The 18,620-nt window shown below is 40.2% G+C and overlaps 2 protein-coding genes across 5 annotated transcripts in view; both read right to left on the bottom strand.

Annotated features, from left to right (window-relative positions):
* htr4 (5-hydroxytryptamine receptor 4) overlaps window positions 1-18,620 on the bottom strand; it is a 165,915-nt gene that overhangs the window by 2,880 nt on the left and 144,415 nt on the right. The window lies entirely within an intron of this gene.
* The window catches only part of pde6a (phosphodiesterase 6A, cGMP-specific, rod, alpha), a 221,754-nt gene that overhangs the window by 99,579 nt on the left and 103,555 nt on the right, over window positions 1-18,620 (bottom strand). The gene's annotated exons all lie outside the window — the stretch shown is intronic.

The raw sequence follows: 18,620 nt of genomic DNA, 5'->3' as shown, positions 1-18,620 counted from the left end.
ACTGCACATGGAGTAAGAGGAGAAACCCGCTGTTGGCAGAAGAGACGGTCACTGCGATTTGGCAGTTACTGTCTGTGGCGGTGTGCATAGTGCTGTGCTTGAACCATCGTGCGGTGCATGCGTGTAAATTTGACCGGCACAGAATCAGCTTTTTGGTGACCGATACATCTCTACTGACATATTGGTATTATGAAACAGCAGTTCAGCAGACCAACATCTTCATCTACATCTTAAAAAGCAGACTACCGCTGATTTACCACTGTTACACAGACTGAAGTTCAACACTAGGATAAGCTTATTTTCCAACAGTAGAATCAGTATCAGACCTGGTGCCCTCCTCACTGCCAAACAGTTCAGCCTTCTCTGGCCTTTGTGAATGCATAATACACTTAGTTAAAGCCTCATAACCGTCTCCTGATGGAAAGTGAGTCATTTCTCAACACAGTCCGATCCCTGCTTACTGGAAAAGTGATCACACAGTGTGGGTTACAGGAGGGTGAACGGGAGAAGCTGTCAAAGCTGACTGCAGGTTGACTTTGTTACGAGACATCAGTGGTACATGAAGGAGCGATAGTAAACAGCAGAGAGAGATGGTCAAACACCATGGCTGTATCCACGACCACTTAATGTGTTCAACATCTAAATGCAAGCTGAGTAGAAATACACGTGTTCTCAGAACTGATCCTGACTTGAATCATAATCCAGCTGACTGTTTTTACGATGTGATAAAAGTCCAAAGGAGTGGGAGTCAAATTACTGTTTTCATTTTATGGTCGTTGTATGGTTTAGTCATTTAAAGATACAGAGACACGTATTTGACTATAACAGATCTGCAGAGAAGAATCCAGGTGTGCAAAGCGTGTCGCGTCATACCCAATAAGACGCCGAGGCTGTAATTGCTGCCAAATGTGTAACCATGTCATACTAGCTTGTCGTGAAGGAGGTTAAATAACACTCCAAACTTAAGCTTAATTTTGGCGAGGAAAAACTGGCATGGCCATTTTCAAAGGGGTCCCTCGACCAAGTTATAGTCAAGTCAGCACACTGACACACTGACAGCTGTTGTTGCCTGATGGGCTTGAGTTTGCCATGTTATGATTTGAGCATATTGTTTATGCTAAATGCAGTACCTGTGAGGGTTTCTGGACAATATTTGTCATTGTTTTGTGTTGTTAATTGATTTCCAATAATAAATATATACATACATCTGCATAAACTAGCATATTTGCACTCTCCCATGTTGATAAGAGTATTAAATACTTGAAAAATCTCCCTTAAATGTACTTTTTGAACAGATAAAAACGTACGATTAATGAACAATAATGCGATTAATCACAATTAAATATTTTAATCGATTGACAGCCCTACAAGCAACGTAACACAAGTACGGAAAACACGTCACAAACACGTCACTAACGTAACTTCAAAATATCTCAGCGACACCTTGGGACACGAACACCGTTCTCCTGGTTGAAAGTCCTGTGTTTGTTGGACCCATCCACCTCCCCTCCCCTCCCCTCCCTCCCTCCCACCATAAGTAGCCTCGCTCACGTTTTATTCTACGTCACTAGCTCTGAGCGAAGCATATTTACGCGGATGCATTTATATTGCAGTCAGTACAGACTTACAAATTGACAGCGATAATATACATTTAAATGAAAAAGTCAAGGTTTACATCATGAATGAAAAACACAGTGATAATGAGCTCCTTTTCATGCTTTATGTAACACTAATTTGTTTCTTATCTGACAAAAGAAGCATTTGGCAGGAAGCACAAAGGATGAACATGACAGAGATTAATGCTATATGTCCAACATGTAGACTAACTGTTATCGGTTCAAGCAAACACTCCTGAACAAGCAAATTGAAATGTGACATTATATTAGTGAACAACAACAGCCCATAACACAGCTCTATTCAAGCGCAAGAAGCACATTTCAGAAACTCATTACAAACCCGCCATAATGAGTCTCATCTGTATACAGTAATATACGCTTCAGTGCATTGAATGAGAAGAATGTACAGTGACTGATTATGTATATTTAGTGCAGACGTATCTGTACAAGTGTGTGTGTGTATGTGTGTGTGTGCATCACAGAGGCCTCACCGCGGGCTAAAACCATTACGAGCTGTTTACACAAACACCCTGACCAAAGACACTTCCTGCTGCCAAACTGGCCGTGAAATTTACCTTCCAGACGGCCCCGAACATTTAGGGCTTTTCAAAAGGAAACAGGCTACAGATCCTCGCCAGAGCGGAACCCAAAATTGCTGCCACATTGCGGCGTTAAACCCTCAGCTGGTCTCACTGTGTGTCTGTGAGTGTGACTGTATCGCTGCTTAAAAGCTCTCTGCTGGAAACAACGGTGGTGGAGAGACGTGGTTGTAGGGAGAGCTAGGGGAAGTTAATGATGACTTTTTTATTGATCGATTGATTCATGTACGTCGATTACAAGGTAATTAAACACATTCAGATGAAGTGCACCATGTAAACGGTGCGTTAAATCCTTGTAGTTCACTTATACACTTCTGGTGCTTTGATGCATTAAACTTCACAGTTTGAAAAACACACTTTAACGTGAAAGTGTTTGATGCTTATCAACACTGAAATGAGTCCAAATGAGGCTATAAATGATGCTGCCATCTGTGATGTGATGTAACAGCAAACCACATGGTGTTTCTAAGGGGGCTGTCAATGTACAAATCTCAGCAACTCCATTAAAACACATCAACTTTCATGCTGCAATCAGCTTATTGTCACTGTCTGAGTTCTGGGATTTTCTGATAAACTGAAGGGTTAAATTATCTTTTGTTGGTTAAAGGTACGGTGTGTAGGATTTAGCACCAACTAGCGGTGAGTTTGCAGATTGCAACCAACTGAAACGTCTCTCCTGTGCCAAGCATGTAGGAGAACTACTGTGGTCAACGCGAAACGCTAATGTCTCTCTCTAGAGCCAGTGTTTGGTTCGTCCGTTCCAGGCTACTGTAGAAACATGGCGGACTGCTTTTTCAATTATGTTTCCAGGGAAATGTATTTTCTATCAGATTACGGTTGCAGTTTTAAACACATGGTTAACGTTATAAATTGAAACAAAACAAAACAAAACAAAAAAGGAAACATAACTACTTAGTAGTTTTAGGAGACAGGCCTCATTCTAAACTAATGAAAACAACAATTCTTGTATTCAGGTGATTGCACTAAACAAAAGATGTATTAATATTATATTCCTCTTCTGCCAATATATCCGACTAAATGTTACACACTGGTCCTTTAAGACAATTCTACTATGTCCAAAACGAAAGAAATAATATCAATAAATTGTTTTTTCTTAAAAGTTGACATTTTGGACTGTTGACATGGTTTTCACAAAATGCATTAGCTTGAATTTCAACAATAACAGACTGCTTTTGATTATGGGTTGTAGCACTTTTATCTAGAAAACAGCTGTTTTTATTTCTGTTTTAATGCTTCCTTTTGTATCTGTGTAAGTGTATATGTTTATCACTCCCTTCAGCAGATATGGATGTGGTTTTAATTAAAATATTATTAATTTCCCCCTTACTGTTATCATTAGATCACTATTTAAATCCTGGTTTTGCAATGAAATATAAATATGAAAAAATGTAAGTTGTTATGTTAGTAGGAGCTGCATCAATACTGAGCATCATAGAAAATCAAGTAGTATACATATTAAAAAAGGCAACTACATAGATCTACATCATCATTCATTTCCTATGAACTTGGGTAAATCCATTATTATAAACATGAAATGATGATAAAACTATATAAATATGCAACACTTCTGGGGGGTAGAAAGTGCAGATTGTTATCTTTATAAATGCACATTAATATAAATGATATTCAATATAAAGTAAACCAGACGGAAGTTTAAAGCTCTGATTTCCATCTATGATAATTCATAAACGAGAGAGGGAACGGATGAAAGTCAAACTCTTTACGTGAAAGCAAGTAAAGAACACAGTGAAAGCTTATGTAATAACGTACAGAAAAACTTCAAAGCATTTTTCATTGTTATATTTGGATGAAATAATAATTTGCAGCAGGACATGTGGCTGTATCCATTCTGTGTTTGTTTGTGGTTTTGTTTGTACACAGCTGAGCCAACAGGCCAACTGGCAGCGCTGGAGACAGGATGGAGATTTGTTTAATGAGGCCGGGGGAGAGAGGGACAGAAGGCCGGATTACCACCAGACTAAACATTTCTACATATTTTGGGCAGCAATGTGGCGAACATTCATCTCTCTAAAGTGCCCTTTAGCAAGATGTTGAATGCTGTATGACAGACGCTGACGTCTGAGGAAAGAGAAGATTTCTCAATGGAGATCAATATGGTGTAAGGTGGTACAAATCACATTAAACTATGTATTTTATAACCTGGAATCTAGTTATATCACACTTGCAAAGTTGATAAATAACAGTTTATGTTTGCTTGTTGTTTGTCGTCCAAGAAACTGAATGCAAAAAAATCACACCTTGATAAAGTGTTGTACCAGGTGTGGTGGTCTTGGATGACAAGATTTCTTGCTACAATAAATACAAACAGTTGATTTAAAACACTTCATTTCAAACTGAGCTAAAAAACAGTTGCACCTTGGAAACGCTGGGTAAATCTAACTAAGAGAAAAGTGCAGGAAGAACATTTGTGAGAGCTTGCTCCAGTAATATGTGAGTTGAAAGAACGTAAAAAATATTTAAAGGGGATTTAAAGTCTGTTTGCAGGTGTTGGGTAGTACATCTGCATATGTGGAAAATGTTGTATAAAGCCTTTTGTGGCTCCAGAGGGAGCTGTGAGAAATCTGATAAAGGAAAAAATCGGCTGAAGACTACAAATATGAAAATGAAAACAATCTGGGGGTGTGGAGTTAAAAAGAAGTTAGTTTACCAGACTTCCCTGTATAGCTCGCTCCTCATCTCACCTTGAGGCTACATTAACCGCTACTAGAATAACACACCCGAATCTCCAACACAACTGTCTGTGATCGAGTTGCATTGTGGGTAACGTAGGCACCAGGATTTGACTAGGAAGAAAAATGTGTGGAATAAAAAAAGATATCTCTGGTCTCCTGCATTGATTTTGATACTTAAAAAAAATATATTATATAAAAATGATTAAGCCCCAGATGACGTTGAGTGACTGCACAGCTTTATGATATAAAATTTGGACTAAAGCTGAAGTTATGAACTATAAACTGACACTTATTTACTCAATTAGAGACTTTGAGCGGCCCTAAAGGGTGACTTTGGGAATCAAAAATGTTTTTTAAAAATATTTTATGACTACAACCAGTAGTGTAATATTAGTTTCTACGTTAGACATTTTTTTCCACAGTGGTGAACAATAAAGTTGTATTTTATCACATGTAATAACCTCCTGTGTTAAGGTTTTAAGACTGCTGACATCAGACGTGAACTGCTCCAGACATTTTAAGGAGAAATAGATCCACACAAGTTTGTCTACAAGTTTAACTATATGATGAAGAAGCTTAAAACACCAGGAAGCCGGTGATTGTTTCTGTGGGATTAATGAGGAATCGATTAAAAACTTCCAGTCATTATTGTGTGAGATTAAAAGCCACAAACCGATCTCCTTTCCTTGATATTCTATACACTTTGAATGTGAGGTGAATGACACCAGTAGTGAGTGATATAATAAACCGTGTCATGTTTCGGTTAATGCATTTCACTCCTAAACCAGCTCTGAGGATGAAAACTGACTTTACAGTGCTCTCACTCCACTGGATTAACCTGACAATTAACCTCTGCTAATGAACACTCTTACTGATACAGCGGATAATGTGTCCTTCCTGTATGAAGGAGACTTTCATTGTATAAAAACAAAGTAAGAAAGTAAAGCTTTACACTGGTTCATTTACAGGTTAATACTAAAACAGATGTCCACCAGGCTGGATTTCTTTTCTCCATTCTTTTACACATAAACAAATATACAGCCTGGAAGTTATTGTTTACGATCACATATTCTTTGCCTACAGCATGCATGACTTTTACAATCATATCATAATGTTTTACCTTGATTCACCCTTTTCTGAGCACCAGGATCTTTTCTAACTGTTCCCTGTTAAAACAAATTTCTTTCTTATTGTAACAACAGGAGCAGCAGCTTGTTTGGTGGTTAACCGTAGTAGTCATTGGAAAAGACTGCTCAGTATTACATTCCTCCCAAGTTAGCACTTTGCTTTAATTTTAACAAACACAGGACTTTTACTCAGGGAACCGGCGTTCGTGTCCCGTGTGAAACTAAAAGTTGAGTGATTTTTACTGATGTTTTTTTAACCCTAACCGAGTAGTTTTGTTGCCTAAACCTAACCGCCACCATTTCACAACATTAACCACACGCAAATCTTCTGCATGAAGATACTATGCAAAAGGCTGCCCATGGCGTATGCTTCTGCCCAAGCGGAAAAAATATTGATTGCAACATGATATAATGTCAACCACATTTAAAGCAGGTATTCAGGAAATATTGGGCCGGGAACAGTACTGATATCTTTGGAGCAAAATACAAAAATGATTTTTTCTGCCTCACAAAGCCAGACTGTTTGGGGTTTATAAAACCATCAAATTGCTGGAATTACTGCATCAATCTTTTGCGAAAGAAAATGAATACTGTTCCAAGAAACACATCCTCTGATGGCGGTGTTTATATGTTAATACTGAGCACGACAGAACAATCTTTGTCACCAAAAAAAAAAAAATCCTGAATTTGCATGATTGACAGGAGACATGTATGTATTTGCAGCGTTTGGTGAAAATGTGTCTACATCTTTTTTTCCACCTATTTTCTCCGCAAGTGCTCCAATCTTCCACTTGTACAGCCAACATCCCCACACTCAGTGTCTCTAATGATGACCACTCGGGGCCTCTCAGCCTCTCTTCACTCCCTCTAATCACATACTTTCTCCCTCTCCACTTCTTCTGATGATCCCACTCACAGCCTTTCTGTCTCAAGTGCTATAATTGATCATCCCAATCAGAAAGCCTTTTCCTCTTTCTTTCTTACTTTCCCCTCTGTTTTCTGTCCAGGTCCAAGACAACAAGTGGTCTGTTTCATCCTCAGGCCACTCGAAGGCAAAAACACCCCGAGTGAGAAACGAGAGCTCACAACCCACTGAGATGATGATGAAAGGAGAGGAGGGAGGAGGAGGAAGAGGTCAGGATAGGAGGGGAGGAAGAAGGATGATAAATATGAGATGAACACAATAGAGCGGAATTTGAATAGAAAAGAGATTACACAGCGTTGAGCAAACAAGAATGGAAGGAAGAGGATAATTTCATGCAAAAATTATTCAAAGTTTACACCCACAGGGAAAAGTTTGCTTGTAGCTCTGCAGTAAAAAAGAAAAAATATGCATGACTTTCTAAGAGTTTCCAAAAAAGAGTGTTTACACTCCTCTGACCTTGAAGGAAGGTTTGTTTGCAACCTGAAGATCCCATAAAAATGTGCTCAGGTAAGCAAAAGCATCATGAGTCTTCACTGTAAAACGAATTACAGGACGTAGGTGTCATCACCTCAATTACAGAGAGACTGAGCAAAGTTTTCTGTTCCAGAGAGAGGGCACAAAGAAGCAGAAACAATTTAATACAAGAAGATTTAATGTTTGCAATCTTTTTTTTTTTTTTAAAGTTATTTTTTTGGGGGCATTTTTCCATTTTTTTATTGAGGACAGTGGATAGAGTCTTGAAAGGGGGGAGAGAGAGAGTGGATGCGGAAAGGGCCACAAGCCGGATTCGAACCCGGGCCGCCGCGGTCAGGACCAAGCCTTGATACATGGACGCCCGCTCTACCAACTGAGCTAACCCAGGCGCCTGCAATCTTTTGACCTGTGAGGAAAGTCCCTGTTCAAAGTCATGACGTACTTTCCACCTTAAAATAAAGTAAAAATAAAACTCCAAAAAGAAATGAAATATGTTGATTTGGACTCCAGAGTACAAACAGTCAAAACGATCACGCATAAGCCGGTCAGCGCTAAAGCAACACTGCTGACACCAGGTCTACCGAAGGAATCAGAAAGTTGGCCTTTCATGGGATTAGAACTCGCTGGCTAGTTTTGTTCTGCTCCTGCTCGATGAAGCCGGTCTGAAAACACGTCAGAAAGCATTAAGGAGAGCTGAGAGACTTTTAGAAACCCAATCTGCACCGGGCAAACAGAAACAGAGGCAAAGAGGAGAAGGAATGCGGCTGCACGGATCGTGTTGTTTCCACAGTGTTGGAGCATGAACATTTCATATTTGGTCAGAGGGATGGAGGTGGGAGGTTAGATAACGAGAAACTGCTGTGAAGTGTGAAGTTGACAATGACAAGTTTTGTAACTTTTCTCAAAACTTTGCTTTGATCCTGATCGAAAACTAGCAGCATCAAAACTCCACAGAGGTGGCTAAAAAAAGCAGATTGAAAAGATTATTTCTACCTCATTGAAAGCTGAAATGTGTGAAAAGTTGGCAGCCGAGACTACACCACAACTATTGAGTGCACTTCAAGCATCGTTTTTTGGTGAGATTGAACAACACAGTTTCACAGCAGTTCGTGAAATGGTCACAAAATGTAATCTATTTGATTCGTGTACATGGACACAAGTTTCCCTTTTTTTTCGTGACGCTCAGCATGACTTTCAACAACATATTTTTCGTGTGTTTTCTGCAACTGGGCTGCATTGAAGGCTGTGTCCTTTGGTGCCCTTCAGGGAAGTACACAAGAGAGATTATGTAGCTCAGTCGCCGGTTAGTTACCTCAATAGCTAATTTAGACGCCATTTAGACAATGACACATCTGTGCACTCCCATCAGACTGGCTTCATGAACCTCTAGTTCAGCTTTAAATTCCCCACTGCAAACTTGGGAAATGCTCAAACTAGAAATTTGTGGGCTTAAGTTTACGGGACGGTATGTCTGAAAAAGATGTGCTAGTGCTGCTCCCCATTGCAGGGCAACAAATTGAGACCAGAACTATCACAAAGATGAACAGAGCAAAGTTACTGTGAGGAACATTTAACTGGTTATGAAACGGTCTCAATTTTATACTGATGCCTCTATAGGACCTATATAAGTAAACGAGACCATCAGCGAGACGTTTCACCAGAAACTCCTTCAGCTCAGACTCCAGCGGGACCAGACCACCGCGGACAGACCCAGATCCAGCTTCGACCTGCAGTCGGAGCTCTGGCGGGAGGCGGAGAGCTCCGTGCCCAGCAGCAGCGGCTCCTCTTCCAGCCAGGAGCAGAGGTTCGCCTCGCTGCTCCGTCGGTCCGCTGGAAGCCAATACTAACACCACGCTGCCGGAGGCCCAGGCCGTATTAATGGGGCCTGCTTAAGGGAAGGGAGGCACGGCAGAACCAGAACCAGGACTGCATGGGGTACACTGTCAGACCCTGCTGCAGTAAAATGAGAGGTTTTCTAAAGGGAGTCTGGTGCTCGGAAACACTTCCGCTTTCGTCCACATGGAGTGGGACTGCAAAAATCGACACAAAATGAAAGTTCCTTATAGCTTTAAATTTAATTTTTGAGTTTTGGTCAACTTGGATCGGTACTTAAAAGAACCTCATCAACAAACTGAATGTGACACGTTTCATCCTGCGGTGCACTAAAAACAGACGACAACTCTTTTACTACTGAGCACGCCACTACTTCAGCTAATCTGCTAACCAGCATATATAACGCCACAGTCTACTGTTCCCCGTCTTCCCCACCAACTTCCCTCGTTAGGATCTAATGAATGCCAGCCCCCCCCTCCGCTGAGCGGCGTGGGATTAAATGGCAGAGCATTTCTCACTTTGCAAAACGTCACTCACTGCAAACAAAAACTTCCCTTCCCTTTTCTGTCACAGCGATAACATCTTCCATTCCAAGCTTAGTTTCAGAAAGGAAAGGAGGGAGGGAGGTTGTCCGTCATAACCCCAGCGAGGCCTCTCGGGGTTCATTAGGGGGCACTGAACCAGAGCACAGAGGTATCAAGATGTGCGCTTCGATTCAGCCTCTTATCGTATGCATTTTCCTCCCTCCTCGATAAGAGGTTTTAAGCCTTTGGGCCTGTGGGGCTCAATCACTCGAGTCCTCCGCTGAGAGCGGCAGGGTGATGGACCTGGGCTATCTCTGTGAGGAAACAGCTTAATCTGACATGGACCTTTTACTTATAACAGGGACGCTACACAGTCAACATGATTGGCACAAAGAAAAGACATGTTTTTATACAGTATATGAGCCAATGCAGCCAACACTGCCAATGTATTAAATTTGCATATCACTGTAATTATATAAGACATGCTAAAACAGCAGACAAACAACACATATCCATTTTCAGAATTGCACTTTTTCCCCTCACTCTAGGATCTGCACTCGCAACGTTATTCTCTCTTTAGAGGTTCAGGAAACAGCCTAAAGAACCTGTTTCTGGAAGCTACAGTACAGTGACCAGCGTTGTGTTGAGAGTATCCTCTCAGACGGCTGTAGGCGTACTGAGCTGACCTACAGCGTTAAACTGAGCAGCACTGAGGCTGAAAGCTCTGAACCTCCTGCTCTGTTTGTCTCACAACATTAAAACAGGCTTTAGCCTGGACACAAGCACTGAGGCATGAGGCTGAAGTACGCAGGCAGGCGGCCCTGTGGGGAAGTCAACAAAACACACATTCACGTGTGTGTCTACAGTACGTGCATCTGTGTGTGTGTGTGTGTGTGTTTTGAGAATGAGATCAGTGTGCTGCCGGCTCTCGGTGGATCAGAGGTTTGATTATTTCTGGATGACTGACGCCTGTAACGCACCATTCCTCAACAAATTGCTTACATGACTGGAATAAGGAGATATCACTACTCTGTGTGTGTGTGTGTGTGTGTGTGTGTGTGTGTGTGTGTGTGTGTGCGTGTTTGTGTGACCGCAAGTGCACATTGTTTGTGTCATACCTGCATTTAAGTTGTGTGGTCTATATTAGAAGGTAGAGTTGTTAGAGCTGTCAAAATATTTTTTTTGTTATATTAGTTTTAATTCTCTTTACATCCCGGCATTAATCAATAAATCAAATGCTCTGAGAAAAAAAACCATCTGGTATTTGTGGCTGCAGGACTGTAAAAGCTCGTCCTTTATTCAGCCTGAATGAAACGATTGGACGGCCTACCTGCGTGCACTCTTTCCTTGACGATTCTCTCTTGAGATTTGGGGACTTTTGGAGCTAGTTCTGTTGTTTACTTTCATTGAAAAAGAGTTGGCAACACAGGGCTGGGTTTTTCGGATGGATCATTTTAAAAAATCTAATGTACTCTTTCTAGTTTCTCAGCATTACCGATTAGCCTTTAAGAAATCGACTACCAGCCAAGGTGCCCAGAATTTTTTTTTTGCCATTCTACGTTTCTGCAAACCACGGCTACGCTGAATGTTGACGTTGTTGCATTCGGTCAGAGCAAGAGACGTAGTATATCGACCGACTGAGTTACGTGGAAGGGGGTGGTAGATAGGTTAAACAAACACTGGACTTTCACCAAGTAGACCGCTGTTCATGTCCTGTGTAGAAACCAGAAGTCAACGTTGATTTATTTGTCATGTAACTTTCGCACTTAAGTAACGCCACTTCCGTAGTTATTTTAAACCAAACTACAATCTTTTCCTAAACCTAACCAAGTTGTTTCCTGTGAAGACATACGTTTATTTTGAAAAAGACTGTATGCATGTTAGGATCATATCATATGAACCGTTGTATGAGGATACTTGTATTGATACACAAGTCTGTTGTAAGCTTATTAAACATCTAGAGCTGGATATATAAAAGGAAAAGCACCTGGCTTAAAGTAAAGAATGAACAGGTGCTTTGTGATGGTAATGTGTTCATCTATTGTTGTGCTTCCAAAACATACAAAATGACTAAATTTTCACCCTAAAATGGTTAAAAAAAACCTTGATGATGATGATCGGAACTGAAACTATGAATAATAATCTGAAAGATTGAACTGAAATGTACATAAAACTAAAAGCTAAACCCACAGCTTAATGTGGTTCCATGAAATATTAAGGTCAGAGTTAATGACTGTGAATATTATCAGCCAAATACCAAACGTTATGACTCGGAGGACAATTGTGTCCAAAACACTCCTGCGGTTCAGTGTGTTTTCTCGAACAGTAATCTTCTATCACATGATAACATTTTTCCCCAAAATGGAAATGAACGTTTTTGGAATGAAAACTTTTTATTTTCACATCACTGCGTTTGATGTTCATTATTTCTTGTTGGCTAACCAGTCGGTTTGGTTGTCTGGACAAATGAGTTCCTCCTACACTGACAAAAGATGTTTTTCTGGTGGGAGAACATTCACATCGACGCTCTAATAGCTACACTGTCCACAAGAAGATTGCACAGAAGATTGTACAGACTGCAGGCGGCTGGCCGGAGGCATCGGCATGAAGAGCTAACAGTTCAAGGTGAGCTAACAGTTCAAGGTTCAACCGGGGCCAGGAGCTGCTCTCTGTCTGCACATACTGTAACTGCTGCACTCACTTCGGCTGCTTCTATTAATGTGCGGTTAATTTGCGGTGGTGGAATGTAAGAAATAAGATCTATCCATTTTGTGCAATTTCATACTAATACCATATTTCTTCTGCTTTTATATTTCAGAGGGAAATACTGCACTTTGTACTTCACGATGTGCACACTAGCTGATTAGTTCATTTAGTTAGCACTACTAGTGGCCTAATAACTTCACAGGGTCCCTTTAAGCACTTCACTAACACATGTAAGGATCTGAATGCTTCTTCCACCACAGCTAATTTGAGCACAAACTATCAAATTGCAAAGTATAAATCTAGTTTATCTATCAAATATTCTCATTTGATGGATATAGATTGGGTTCTCCATTTCAACATAGTTTTTGCACTCCAGATCATTTTCAGTAGTTTGTTCTGAGCTTCTTTCTAAGCAACTGTGGACAAAGTCAGTCATGCTTTTTCCATGGAAACCTCAGTGCCATGAGTTATTTTAAGTACATCTACACTAAATTACCATTACATATCTTGTCTAACATCACTGGATGAAGCTGCTATAAGGCAACAAAGAACTGACTTCTGATTCTGATTGCCTCTTATTGTTCACTAAATAACAAAAATGCTGGGTGTTTAATTTCAAATCACACTACATCACACCATGAGAGAACCAAAGGCTCCATCGTCTTTTAAGGCTTTGACCAGCCCTGTCTCCTAAAAATTACGTTCCCATACAACAAAAGTGAATTATGAATTACGTTTCTAGGGACTTTCACCCAGGAGACCACTGTTTGTGTCCCGTGTGAAACTAAAAGTCAACGTTCACTTATTTTAGTGATGTTTTTTTGCTAAAGCTAACTAAGTAGTTTTGTTGAGTTTTTTTGTTTTGTTTCAATTTACAACGTTAACCACATGTTTAAAACTGTTTAGAACGACGACTGTCCGGGAGATCTGGGAGAAAACTTCCCTCGAAACCATGGATGTATAATAAGAACTGGATACTGCACCACCTCTCAGCCTTGCTTCCAATTTTTTTTCCAGTGGCCACTTGTGGTATATCAGCTAAAAATCCCCCCAGCATGTTCCCCCGAGACCCCCATTATAAACGAGATGTCTGCAAGACTGTTGACAGGACACCTCAAACAGCAAACAAGGTTGATTATGACTTTTTCTGTCATGAATTTTTGATCCATGGAGGTTTTATATCTATATTCTCATTGAACTGAAAAGACGCAATCTTCCGGTATCCAGTTCTTATTATGCATCCATGCTCGAAACTGAGAATGCCGTTTAGTTGAAAGGGAACGTCATTTTGTAGGAGACAGGGTTGGCTTTGACAGAAACAACTTAATTGAAAAAATTGTGAAGTTTCAATAAATGCTTCCTAAATATGTACTGGGTATTTTACGAAAGAGCTTGTCAGTATTTCACTGTAAACTCTTGTTTTGAAATGCGCCGGTAATGGTCTCAATGACTTTAAAACCAATGTTTGTCTTTTTCCAGAGTGACTGGGGACAAGCTCCACCATCAAGCCAGATATGTAATTTGACTGTAAACACTCGTTTTGACGTGCTTTTGTAAATATCTCGTGTCTGCTGTGTTCCTCTGGGTTTTAAAACCGATGTTTGCTGTTTTTTTCTGCGTGACTGGGGACAAAATCAGCCATCAGAGTTCCTCTGTCAACCCTCAGAACAGAAACACATGAAGAGATGTTTAAATAATGAAAGATGCCCGTTGGCAGTGTTGTCCTCTGGTGACATGTTGCCAGGAGAGGAGCCCTAATGAGTGGACATGCACACGAATGCACACAAAGACAGTTGGATAAACACATTTATACTCTGTTCCACATGTAAAATACACCCACTAATAAGCACACACACACAGAGGCAGCTGGTGTTTACGTCCCCACCTCGCCAGCAGAAGCCTCATTGAACATTTATGTCTCTTCAGAGTTTGGTAAAAACCGTAGCCTCACATTCATTCATTCATCAGCTCTCCACTCAGGCTCACTGAATAAACTTTTAACACGTTTACACATCCAGCAGACACGAGGTGACATTACCGTTCATTTGGCACATTGTCATTTGTTCCTTTGTGAATACAAAACTATTAATTTACTGCATCTTTAACAATCTTTGGACGTCATTAGAAACTGGAGTCAAATAAAAGGTTTGAACATCTCACCCCACCACCAGTCTGGCATACGAATGAATAGTTTTATGTAATTTACATCAACCACTGCTTATGTGATCCACCAGATACTTTAATCAGCAACAACCAAAAAACACTGATAAGTACACCCACCAATATCTTACTGCACAACTACCTAGGAAAACACATATCGACCTCATGCAAGTTTAAGTTTATAAAGGCCGCCTTCACATATAAAATCCAATAAGATCTCCAACAGAGGGATTAACTGTAAATACAGCCTCACATAAATGTTAGAAACAAAACCAAAAAATTAACAAAATACAGCCCACACATATAAACTAAATTAGGCACATTAACAGCCTAATTCACCACCTAAATAAGTAATATATGACCTTTAATCGATTTATATTATAAAGCCCTTATTTCCAAGCTTGAAAAGAATTATCTTCTGAAAACAAAAATATATTAGCCAAAAGGTATTCAGGTAGAGCTTAATCCAGTCAAATCATAAACATTAGGTCAACGGCTGTCATTGTAAGACTTGACAGCAAAGCCAATTGTGTAAAATCAAATCTGACATACAACATAGAAACCGATATCATGCTAAAGCGTGTAATAGACCCGCCTGTCCACCAGAGGACAGCGTGTCAGTGTCACGTTTTGCCTCGCCGATGCATGAATATAATGTGTGTGTACGAAAGTGCAGTAACCTACCAGCAGGGGGCAACACAACCACTTAGGTTTACAAAAAACATCATGGTTGGGCTTAAAATAAGTACATAAACTACAATACGTGAGGAAACAACGTAACAAAAGTACGGAAAAATCGTGACAAATGTCACTAACGTCACTTGCAAAACAAAACGCCGGTCTCCTAGTTGAAAGTCCAGTGTTTGTTGCACTCATCGACCTCCCCGCCCGCCCACCAGAAGCAGCCTTTCTAAGTTTTTACTCTATGTCACTCGCTCTGAGCGTAGCATATTTACGCAGATGCATTTACATTGCAGTCAATGTAGACTACATGGCGTACAAACGACACGCTTAATGCAAGAGGGTTCTAATTACACGTTTTTGCCTTATTGTGTCATTCTCACGCCTTTTCGTGTGACGGGCTGGGATATATTGATGAACTGTGCCACAGTTTTATCATCAAGAAATGCTGAAGGGCATGCGGCCATGTTGTGTGTGGGAAGATAAAAGCTGAGCCGATGCCATTATTACGGCTGTTTGTCTTTGTATACTGTTATTCATGTACATGTAAAATAAGCCTTTATAATGACTGAAAGCAGGAGCATCTGTCTCTACATGGACATACTGTATGCTGTCACTGTTTGAATAATACCAGCAGCTCACTGGGAGCGTTTAATCTGATCACTGACATGTTGACCTGTTGGTAGCGAGGCCTGAGGACAGTGATATCAGTCAGTCTGTTGGTCAGTTAGTCCATCTGTTTCCAACTGTAGCAACCCTGCCTCCTACAACATTAGGTTCCCTTACAACTAAACTGCATTCTCAATTACGTTTTGGGGGAAACATATTTTCTCCCAGATTACAATCGCTGTTTTAAACGGTTTTAAACACGTGGTTAACGTTGTTAACGGAAACAACCTACTACGTTAAGACTACGTTTGTTATGTTATTAAACTACAGACGGAAATTAAAATAACTGAACACTGACTTTTGGTTTCACACGGGACATGAACAGCGGTCTCCTGGGTGAGAGTCCTGTGTTTGTTTGACTCATCCATCCACCCCGACTCCCTCCCTACGCAGACTTCCGTGGACTATCATTACAAACGTACAGTATTTGTATTATTATTTTAAGTTTTACTAGACATAGCTGGACAGAAACATAATCCTAAACCTAACCCCCACTTGTGGTGGCAAAGGGGGATGTATTCCTTAGGGGCAAGGTCGGGGTGGATGGTTTATCAGTAGGTCAATTTGGAAGACACTGACCTATTTTGTCATGTAGGCATGAGGACTTGCTGAACCATAATCTTCACTGGCAGATTTTAGACAGATACCCTCACAATCCACATCTCTCTCCTTTTCTCTCTGCATATTTCGCCCTCTCCAGCTGCCTGCATGAGACGCTGTGGCAGCGAGGAGGGAGGATGGAAAATTTCAAGCAGAGCTTTCTACCTGGAAGGCAGGGAAAATTACACTTGTGCAGCGTGTATTCCCGTGAGACGAGGGGAAATGTCTTCATTTGATGCTCAGACAGAAGAAAATAAACAGAGCTCCATCAACAGACGAGCGGTAATCATGAATGAAACCTCAGAGAGACAGAAAATATGTGTGTGTGTGCTTGAGAATGAAAGAAGGAAAAGAGGGAAACAAACATATTCTCTTTTTTTCCATCTCACATGAAGCCCAGAAGCATTCAAGAAGGAAACTATATATATATATATATATATATATATATATATATATATACTGTATATATATATATTTTTTTTTAATACAGTATATATCGGTGCCCGCTGCTTTACTTCCAATCACAGAGTGATGCCACCCACATTGGTCGCAGCGGTACCCATAGCAACACCCACGGCTCAATTTTGCCACCAGGACGCATTGATGAAAAGTTCACATTATTTCTAACTTTAAAGACGTTGCAGATGACCTTTCAAAACACTGACGCTGTTGCTGTGGTGGATGTGAGAAACTCCTCTTTGTGTTTCCAAAAATAATACGTCAATAATGTGAGAAATCCTGCTGCTAATTATTGGGCCAAGAGAAACTACAGTGTGCAGAGGTTCAGGAGATATTGTTGTGCACACTTTGAGAAGCTTACAATATCTGTATAACTCTAAACCTGTTTAGGCAGAGCTCTGCACCATCAGACTTACACATATCTATATTTAGAGGAATTTAATGATATAAATTGTTTACAGAGGGCATAAACAAAGTGGAATTTATGTAAACTCAAACCGTTAAAATGACACAAACATAAAATGAAACACTTGGTATTTAAAGGCTCCATTTCCAAACTTGCAACCAATCAAATGTCTCCTTTAAGATTTCCATTGGCCTTGTAACCCCATGTCTCCAAACGTACACCAGTTTTCGATAAATGTTTCATTACACAATTCACATATCAACATTAGTATAACCCTTATTTTTACTCGGTCAGATTACCTTTTTACAAGAGTGAGGTGTCATTTGGGTGATTTCAAGACTTTGAAGTCTGAAATTTGGCTTTGTGAAATCTGCAAATACTCTGCAAAAGTGTGAAATTTTTACGCTCTATTACTTATAGCATCAGTTTTGGACGTGTCAGGGATAGCGTGTCAGTCTTCCATGTTCACAGGAAACGTACAGTTACATGCATACAGTCTCTTTTCAAAATAAACTTCCAATGTAGGATTACTTTGTTTTTTGTTTTTACTTGGTTAGGCAACAAAACTACTTGGATAGGTTTAGGAAATGATCGTCGTTTGGGTTAAAATAATTAAGTTTGTTACGTAACTGCCGTTACTTAAGTACGTAAGTTACATAACAAAGTAAAAGTAAAATAAGTCAACGCTGGCTTGGTTTCACACAGGACATGAACAGCGGTCTCCTGGGTGAAAGTCATGTGTTTTTTTGAGCTGCCCATCCACCCTGACCTTCTCCCTAAGCAGACATTATCGCTCTCTCGTTATACTACATCTAATAATGACGCGAATGGGTTACATTGGAGTTAGTTGAAAGTCTCACACAGATGTTAAAGGGTGCCTCAGTTCGTCAGTATCTGACGACAAGGGCCACTGACCAAAAGGCGGTAATTGACGAGTTTAATAAAACTATGCTACTTTTTTGAGCAAAGTTTTTACTTGTGTTGTCACAATACTGGAATTTCTAACTTCGATATGCTACAATACTTTGAAAAATATCAATATTCAAAACCATTTTCTATACCACGAGGAAAAACTGACACCAACAATAAGGACATAAAATTTAAAATTTGTATTAAAAGATAAATAG

This window comes from Sebastes fasciatus, chromosome 10 (assembly GCF_043250625.1).
Source record: "Sebastes fasciatus isolate fSebFas1 chromosome 10, fSebFas1.pri, whole genome shotgun sequence".
Classification (NCBI taxonomy): Eukaryota; Metazoa; Chordata; class Actinopteri; order Perciformes; family Sebastidae; genus Sebastes; species Sebastes fasciatus.
The sequence above is the reverse complement of the archived record's forward strand: the minus strand, read 5'-3'. Positions and strand labels throughout refer to the sequence as shown.